This window comes from Saccopteryx bilineata, chromosome 5 (genome assembly GCF_036850765.1).
Source record: "Saccopteryx bilineata isolate mSacBil1 chromosome 5, mSacBil1_pri_phased_curated, whole genome shotgun sequence".
NCBI lineage: Eukaryota > Metazoa > Chordata > Mammalia > Chiroptera > Emballonuridae > Saccopteryx > Saccopteryx bilineata.
In genome coordinates, this window is record NC_089494.1 from 151,536,461 (window position 1) to 151,547,028 (window position 10,568).

At 33.8% G+C, this 10,568-nt stretch overlaps 1 pseudogene; it reads left to right on the forward strand.

The window, feature by feature from the left end:
• Positions 1-7,342: 7,342 nt before the first annotated feature.
• Positions 7,343-7,512, forward strand: LOC136307019 (U2 spliceosomal RNA; annotated as a pseudogene).
• Positions 7,513-10,568: the final 3,056 nt, after the last annotated feature.

The window sequence follows — 10,568 nt, forward strand, 5'->3', positions numbered from 1 at the left end:
GGTCATCCAAACAGAGAATCAATAAAGATATAGTGGCCTTAAACGAAATACTAGAACACCTGCATATGATAGACATCTACAGGACACTTCATCCCAAAGCGACAGAGTATACATTTTTCTCTAGTGTACATGGAACATTCTCAAGAATTGACCATATGTTGGGCCACAAAGACAATATCAGCAAATTTAGAAAAATTGAAATTGTTCCAAGCATATTTTCTGATCATAAAGCCCTGAAACTAGAATTCAACTGCAAAAAAGAGGGGGAAAAACCCACAAAAATGTGGAAACTAAACAACATACTTCTAAAAAATGAATGGGTCAAAGAAGAAATAAGCGCAGAAATCAAAAGATATATACAGACAAATGAAAATGAAAATACGACATATCAGAATCTCTGGGATGCAGCAAAAGCAGTAATAAGAGGAAAGTTCATATCACTTCAGGCCTATATGAACAAACAAGAGAGAGCCGAAGTAAACCACTTAACTTCACACCTTAAGGAACTAGAAAAAGAAGAACAAAGACAACCCAAAACCAGCCGAAGAAAGGAGATAATAAAAATCAGAGCAGAAATAAATGAAATAGAGAACAGAAAAACTATAGAAAAAATCAATAAAACAAGGAGCTGGTTTTTTGAAAAGATCAACAAAATTGACAAACCCTTGGCAAGACTCACCAAGGAAAAAAGGCACAGGACTCAAATAAATAAAATCCAAAATGAAAGAGGAGAGATCACCACAGACATCATAGAAATACAAAGAATTATTGTAGAATACTATGAAAAATTATATGCCACCAAATACAACAACCTAGAAGAAATGGATAAATTCCTAGAACAATACAACCTTCCTAGACTGAGTCATGAAGAAGCAGAAAGCCTAAACAGACCAATCAGCAGGGAGGAAATAGAAAAAACTATTAAAAATCTCCCCAAAAATAAAAGTCCAGGCCCAGACGGTTATACTAGTGAATTCTATCAAACATTCAAAGAAGACTTGGTTCCTATTCTACTCAAAGTCTTCCAAAAAATTGAAGAAGAAGCAATACTTCCAAACACATTTTATGAGGCCAACATAACCCTCATACCAAAACCTGGCAAGGATGGCACAAAGAAAGAAAACTACAGACCAATATCTCTAATGAATACAGATGCTAAAATACTAAACAAAATACTGGCAAACCGAATACAACAACATATTAAAAAAATAATACATCATGATCAAGTGGGATTCATCCCAGAATCTCAAGGATGGTTCAACATACGCAAAACGGTTAACGTAATACACCATATCAACAAAACAAAGAACAAAAACCACATGATCTTATCAATAGATGCAGAAAAGGCTTTTGATAAAATACAACACAATTTTATGTTTAAGACTCTCAACAAAATGGGTATAGAAGGAAAATATCTCAACATCATAAAGGCCATATATGATAAACCATCAGCCAACATCCTATTAAACGGCATAAAACTGAGGACTTTCTACCTTAAATCAGGAACAAGACAGGGTTGTCCACTCTCTCCACTCTTATTCAACGTGGTGCTAGAAGTTCTGGCCAGAGCAATCAGACAAGACAAAGAAATAAAAGGCATCCATATCGGAAAAGAAGAAGTAAAGGTATCACTTTTTGCTGATGATATGATCCTATACATCGAAAACCCGAAGGACTCCACAAAAAGATTATTAGAAACAATAAACCAATACAGTAAGGTCGCAGGATACAAAATTAACATACAAAAGTCCATAGCCTTTCTATATGCCAACAATGAAATATTAGAAAACGAACTCAAAAAAATAATCCCCTTCACGATTGCAACAAAAAAAAATAAAATACCTAGGAATAAACATAACAAAGAACGTAAAGGACCTATATAATGAAAATGACAAAGCATTGTTAAGGGAAATCGAAAAAGATACAATGAGATGGAAAAATATTCCTTGTTCTTGGATAGGAAGAATAAATATAATCAAAATGGCCATATTACCCAAAGCAATATACAAATTTAATGCAATTCCCATCAAAATCCCTATGAGATTTTTTAAAGAAATGGAACAAAAAATCATCAGATTTATATGGAACTATAAAAAACCCCAAATAGCCAAAACAATCCTAAGGAAAAAGAATGAAGCTGGGGGCATTACAATACCTGACTTTAAACTATATTATAGGGCCACGATAATTAAAACAGCATGGTATTGGCAGAAAAATAGACACTCAGACCAATGGAACAGAATAGAAAGCCCAGAAATAAAACCACATATATATGGTCAAATAATCTTTGATAAAGGGGCCAACAACACACAATGGAGAAAAGAAAGCCTCTTCAACAAATGGTGTTGGGAAAACTGGAAAGCCACATGCAAAAGAATGAAACTCGACTACAGCCTGTCCCCGTGTACTAAAATTAATTCAAAATGGATCAAAGACCTAAATATAAGACCTGAAACAATAAAGTACATAGAAGAAGACATAGGTACTAAAATCATGGACCTGGGTTTTAAAGAACATTTTATGAACTTGACTCCAATGGCAAGAGAAGTGAAGGCAAAGATAAATGAATGGGACTACATCAGAATTAAAAGTTTTTGCTCAGCAAGAGAAACTGATATCAAAATAAACAGACAGCCAACTATATGGGAACTGATATTTTCAAACGACAGCTCAGATAAGGGCCTAATATCCAAAATTTACAAAGAACTCATAAAACTCAACAACAAACAAACAAGCAATCCAATAAAAAAATGGGAAGAGGACATGAACAGACACTTCTCCCAGGAAGAGATACAAATGGCCAACAGATATATGAAAAGATGCTCAGCTTCATTAGTTATTAGAGAAATGCAAATCAAAACTACAATGAGATACCACCTCACCCCTGTTAGATTAGCTATTATCAACAAGACGGGTAATAGCAAATGTTGGAGAGGCTGTGGAGAAAAAGGAACCCTCATTCACTGTTGGTGGGACTGTAAAGTAGTACAACCATTATGGAGGAAAGTATGGTGGTTCCTCAAAAAACTGCAAATAGAACTACCTTATGACCCAGCAATCCCTCTACTGGGTATATACCCCAAACCCTCAGAAACATTGATACGTGAAGACACATGTAGCCCCATGTTCATTGCAGCACTGTTCACGGTGGCCAAGACATGGAAACAACCAAAAAGCCCTTCAATAGAAGACTGGATAAAGAAGATGTGGCACATATACACTATGGAATACTACTCAGCCATAAGAAATGATGACATCAGATCATTTACAGCAAAATGGTGGGATCTTGATAACATTATAAGGAGTGAAATAAGTAAATCAGAAAAAAACAAGAACTACATGATTCCATACATTGGTGGAACATAAAAATGAGACTAAGAGACATGGACAAGAGTGTGGTGGTTACCAAGGGTGGGGGGGGGAGGGAGGACATGGGAGGGAGGGAGGGAGAGTTAGGGGGAGGGGGAGGGGCACAGAGAACTAGATAGAGGGTGACGGAGGACAATCTGACTTTGGTCGAGGGGTTTGCAACATAATTTGATGACAAAATAACCTAGACATGTTTTCTTTGAATATATGTACCCTGATTTATTAATGTCATTTCATTACCATTAATAAAAATTTATTAAAAAAAAAAAAAAAAGAAAAGAAGAAGATTACCAGGTGCAATTATATGACATTAAAAAACTCATGTACAATGCAGCATTAAAATATTCATAACTCAACATAATGTAAGAAATATTTGCAATAGATAAATGATTAGTGTCCAAGTTAAAAATCTTCAATATTAATATCAATATGATTAGCAGACTATTATATAAACATTTCACAAAGTTTATAAGGTAGAAAACAATGTTATATAATGAGTAAGCATAAGAAAAGAAAATTAACCTCAACAATCCTCAGTGGAATAGATTATTTTTTTCTGCATGAGATAGTGAATAATAAAGCAATATATTTCACATGAAGAAATATGGATGTGTATTCTTATTTGTTATTGGTAAAAGAAAAATTATTTTGGTAGAGACTTGGCATTCCCTATAATTTTGTAAAATGTATTAACTATGATTCACTGAATCCATTCAAAAATATTCACCAAAACGTTAAAAAAATTTAATTTTAACAAGTTAAATGTTTATTAGTGACACAGAAGTTAACATACTTCACGGAGCATCCACACCACAGTCATTAGGAAGAATAAAGTAAATCCACCGACACTAGTGTGTTGATATGGAGAGAGCTTCAGGATATATTAAATGATTAGAAGGCGAACACTAGAAAGCAATTTAATATCCGTACTTCATATATATACACATATAAATTTGTGGTCAAGAAAATAGGAAGATAAATACTAAATGACTGACTAATTCAGAAGTGGCAAGAGGAGTGACAATATATTTTAGTATATGTGCTGCCGAAGGGAGCATGCGAATATAAAAGAATTATGTAGTACTTGTATAATGTCTTACACATCAAGATCCGACTATATCAATTGTTTTTGGCAAAGCAATCATGGGAATTTAGTTGGGAACATGGAAACTCAAATGTTGACTGAAAAATAAATAAGAAAAAAGTCATTGGAGTAAATGAATAAAACAAAATTATCTGTAAAAGCAATGATGAAAAAACAGGACAGTAACTAGTAGGCTTTTTATGTATTTAAAATGAAAAAAGAATATGTTTGATGTGTGTTTGCTTATATTGTGTTTTAAAACTGAATATGTAAGTACTCAATAGATGTTTATTATTGCTACATGCTCTAATTTAAACAAAAGAAATTTTCTTTATAATTATTAAAAATAGTGAGAACAGAGCATAAAAAAGTGAACACCAGATTTTTATCTACTACATCCAACCAGAAAAACATCAGAAACATACACAAAGTAACCCTGTTTAATGCCTGAATTTTAAACGCCTCATTTTTCTGACAGGCACTATTAATCTTTCCTTTTAACTCTGATGCTAGATTAAATAACTCTATTTTAACTTTCTTTCTCTGAAATCAAGCATTGTAACAGTAGTGATTTCTCAATCAAGACTGGAAAAAACGGCACCGAACACGGAATATTCCTCTATGGAATGACCATGTCCCTGGGTCTTTGACATACTTAGGTGAATGTTGTTCTGTATTTATAAAATTCTCTGTTGATCCCTGATTATTCTCAGCTCTGAGCACAGATGTTTCCTGCTATTTGATATCATCTTTGAGAATAAAAGAGATCATTTATAGAGTAATTAGATTACCTCCAAGTAAACTTATCTGGAAGATGAGCAGTTTAGTTTAGGTTGAGTATTTTTTGTTTGTTTGATTATGTTTGTTCTTGTTGCTTGCAGATACATACATTTGAAGAATATCTACCAAGAGATAAACTCATTGTTACAAATAAGTGAATTAAAAAATAAAATTAAAATGCCAACAAAAGAGATCTGAATAAGCAAAGAGTATATTTTAAGTTGTGGTTTTAATAGGACTAATTTGGTTATGTGTTTTTCAATTTCTTATGGATTATGTATGACTTGGATATTTGTTAGTGACATGAGTTCTTCAGTGGCAATAACTGGATTATTAATGCAATAAACTGAAGATAATTAGTTGCAAGTGTTCTCTCGGTGTATTTGGTTATCTTTTTGCCACATGAAGCTGTTTAAATAGTAGCCACAAATTTATAAATGATGCACTAGGCAGAATAGTATGGCTGCATTTTTCCTGTCATTTTTTGTGTCATAGTTTACTGTTTTTGCATAGGTGTATGTAGCCTTTACTGTTTTCAGGCGGAAAAGTCAGAGCTCCACAATGGGAAGTAAAGATGGAAATGCTTCCCTCGGGAGTAATCCTCTGGCCTCCAGGCAATTCTTTTAAAAATAGCTTCTGCCTGCCTTGTGCCATTATTATCACATATATAATTCCCATCCTGACTGTCCAGAACTAAAATCAGTCTTCTGTATTCAAGAGCAGTTCATCTCTGTACAAGTTCCTTTAGAACTTTTTTGTCATTTTGAGTTGTTGATGCTTACATGAAGTTTTGTTATCAAAGTATAACAGATAAACAACATTATATTAGTTTCAGATGGACAATTTAGAGATTTGACATTTGTATACACTGCAAAGTGACCACCAACCATCTTCTGCCACCAAAGTTACAAAAATTTTATTTTATAAAGAAGACACCTAAGATTTACTTTCTCAGTAAATTTCAAATTTGCAATACAGTATTACTGATTCAAGTTATCATGCTGTACATTACATCTCTATGATTTATTTATTTTATGTATGCTAGTTTGTAACTTTTGATTTCATTTTATTCCCTGCCCCAATATACTCACCACTGGCAACCACCAATCTGTTTATTTTTAAAATTTACTTATTTATTTATTTTAATGAAAAGAGAGGAGACACAGATCCAGATTCCCACATGCCCTGGACTGGATCCACCCAGCAAATCTTCTAGGGAGTAATGTTCTACCCATTTGAGGTCATCCACTACTCTGCAACAAAACTATTTTTAGCACCTGAGTCAGAGGCTCCTCAGAACCATCCTCAGTGCCCAGGACCAACTTGTTGTAACCAATTGAGCCATGGATGCAAGAGAGGAAAAGAGAAAGAAAGAGAGAGAGAGAGAAAGAGAGAAAAGGGCAAGGGATGGGGTAGAGAAACAGACGGTTGCTTTTCCTGCATGCCTTGACCAGGAGTCAAACCTGGGACTTCCACATTCTGAGCCGATGCTCTATAACTGAGATAACCTGCAAGGGCCCAATCTGTTTTCTATGAGCTTGTTTCAGTATTGTTATATTTGTTCATTTACTTTTATTTTAGGTTCCACATATAAGTGAAATCATATAGTATCTGTCTTTTCCTCATGATTTATATTACTTAGCATCATACCCTGAAGGTCTGTTCATGTTGCTGCAAATGGTAGGTTTTCTAGTTTTTTTATGGATGAGGAATATTTTATTGTATATAAATACCACATTTTCTTTATCCAGTCATTCATCAGTCAATGAACATTTAGGTTGTTTTCATATCTTGACTATTAAAAATAGTGCTGAATAATCATAGGATTGTATATATACTTTTAAATTAGTGTTTTGTATTTTTTTGTACAAATACCCACAAGTAGAATTGCTGGATTATATAGTAGTTGCATTGTTAATTGTTTAATAAATATTCATACTATTTTCCATAATGGTGGCACCAATTTATACAGTATTGCCATCAAGAGTGTATGAGGGTACCCTTTTCTCCATATATTCACCAACACTTTATATTTCTTGTCTTTTGATAATAACCATTTAGAGAGTATTGGAGATGTAAGTGAAATAGGTAAAGAAAATATTAATGATCATTGCTTCTCGGCCTTTTGGCTAAGATCAAGTGTAGTACTAATGACCACCTATGCGGTGATATCTCCTTTTGTTTTGATGTACATTTCTCTGATAAATAGTGATGATGATCACCTTTACATCTACCGGTTGGCAGTGGTGGGATTCAAATAATTTAACAACCGGTTTTCTGCCCTAATGAACATTTTAAATATAAAAAGATGATACAACAAAAGGTAGTTTATTATTTTATTCACTAAATATTTAAATAATAACAATTAAAGTGGTACACAAAACTAGATTATAAGAAAGCTTTTTATAACATTAATTAAAATATTAAATAATACACATAATAACGGGGGAATTTGGGGTGTAACATAAAGATGAAAGAAATGACAGCTTGTCATCCCATGGTTGTTTGGCACGTTTTCTTTTTACGTATATGTTTGTTTGAAAATTAAAATGTAGTATTTAATCAAAGATATAATGTTTTATGAAATAAATAAATAAATATTACAAGCATAACTCTGTCAATTTTTTTTTAACCTACAGACAGAATGAGCATTACTACGGGTGCTTAGAATATGATGTTGTGCAGATAAATGTTAAAAAAGAGTAAGGAATGATCCCTGGTCAGTTGGCTCAGTGGTAGAATGTAGTCCCAGCATGTGGAAGTCCCGGGTTTGAGACTAAGTTATTTATAATAACTTAGTTATTATAAATATAATGGCAAGGTCACAATGACTATTAGCTAATAAAATTGCATCAGAATGGTAACAAAAATAAACTATGGGTTTGAATTTTTTTCCACTCTGTTTTGAATTTAAACAAACTATAAAGAGATCTTCTTTTTTATTTATTCATTTTTTTTTAGAGAGGAGAGAGAGAGGGAGAGAGAGAGATAGAAAGAGAGAAGGGGGGAGGAGCTGGAAGCATCAACTCCCATATGTACCTTGACCAGGCAAGCCCAGGGTTTCGAACCAGCGACCTCAGCATTTCCAGGTCGACGCTTTATCCACTGCGCCACCACAGGTCAGGCCTAAAGAGATCTTCAATGATTATTCAAGCCACAAGGTTACATTATCATTGTGCCTTATGACTAACAGAGTTACTGTGTTTACAGGGACTTTTATATTTTATTATAACTAGCCCGACTTTTCTAAGCTATAATTGTAGTTTAAACTACCTGTATGGCTAAATGTCAGTGCCAGCAGAAATTCATGCCAATGCCACTAAGGCAGGTAAATGATTTCAGTGGAAATCTTGAGTCTGCTCTGGATTCCTGGAGTGTTGTATATCTTGCCAGCAACATTACTTTTCTTAAAACTCTCTTCCTTAGATTGAGTAGCATTCATGGTCATGATAAGAACTCCTACCACTGCCATTCATCAATTAATTTACTCATGATATCTTTAATGTGTGTAAACCATGTTTTAGCTGTGTGAAAGTGAAAAAAAGAAGGATATTGCAAGAAAAAAATAAATAACAGTAGAATATAGCATACAAAAAAATTAGGCCATAGCACAAAATTATGTGTAGGGAAGAAAAAAAATCTTTCACTCTACCACAATGCACCTTTCACAACTTCTTCAATATCTTAGGACATTTTTCAAACAAGATAACCAGATTTATAGATGTTTTATTACTAACTCAGACTATCACAGGCTTTAATGTTTCATTTTTATGTTCATTTTATTGATTCTAATATTATTATTGTATTTTAAACTTTACTTTCCTCTTTGTTATTGATTTATGTCTTAAATACTTCTATATTCTTACTTTGTGCCAGCTTTATGGTAAAGATACAGTACATAATTTTAGTGCCTGTGTTAAAGGAGCTTATAGTTTAGAGAGGCAGATATGAATTAAATATTTATAAATTTGTAAAAAATTACAAACCATCATAAGTGTTATAAAAACCTCATAATTATATGTCTATAAATCAGTGTTAACTTGTTTTTTGCAGGAAGTCAATTTTAAGTTGGGGTATGTAAAATGTACAATGATTGAGTAGAAAATGAGGTAGGAGAGAAGACATTATAGGTCAAGGGAGCATCCTACGTCAACAGTGTTGGTTGGAAGGCAGTATGTTCCATCAGGTAATAAAAAGGTCAGTGAAGGTGGATCCAGATAGGAAAGACAAAGTCAGGTGATGGGGTTAAAACATTAAGCAACAGGTAGAGCATATAAGGCCTTATAAACAAGTGTATAAATTTGGCCTTTTTTTCTAAATGTGAAGAGATCATTCAGCATGAATTTTTTGTGTGTGTGTGTTGACATGGTTTCAAGCGTCCCACTCAATACAACACCGTCTACATACTGAATCATGCTCCACTTTGCATGTCCCATGCAAAGTCCCTTTCCACCTCCATTTTTCCTCTTTTGTCCCCCTCTAACTACCTCCACCACTCCTTTCCCCTTGGCTATTGCTACCTTGTTACCTGTATATATATATTTTGTATATGTGACTTTGGCTAATCCCTTCACCTGCTTTGATCACATCCCTTCTTCCCCCTTCTCTCTGACAATTGTCTATCTATTCCCTGTTACCCTCCTCTGTTTCTGTTTTGTTCCTCAGTTTATTCAGTTCATTAGATTCCACATATAAGTGAGATCATATGGTATTTATCTTTCTGTGTTCATATGGTATTTATCTATCACTTAGCATAATAATCTCCAGCTCCATCCATGCTGTCACAAAAAGTTTCTTTTTCTACTTACACATAGTATTGCATTGTATAAATGAAAAACAGCTTGTTTCTCTACTCATCCATTGGTAGACACTTGGGCTGTTTCCAGATCTTGACTTTTGCCAACAATGCTGCAATAAACATGGAGGTGCATATCTTCTTTTGAATTAGTGTTTTGGGATTCTTAGGATATATTCCTAGAAGTGGAATAGCTGGGGTATAAGGCAGTTCCATTTTTAATTTTTTGAGGAATCTCCATACTGTTTTCCACAGAGGCTGCACCAGTCTGCATTCCCACCAGCAGTGCAGGAGGGTTCCCTTTTCTCCACATCCTCGCCAGCACGAATGTATTTGTTATTCCTTAACTTTATCCTCTACCCACCTAAGTGGTAACTTTATCACTACTTCAATTTAATTAATGATCTGCACCTAGATTTAAAAGAACAATTCTTACTTTATTTTGGATTTTTAGTGAGTTTTTAGTCAGTCTGTCTTCAGGTATACAAACATTTTTTTATGCCTTCCCAGCATTTTTGTATTATTGATTTTGCTACCACT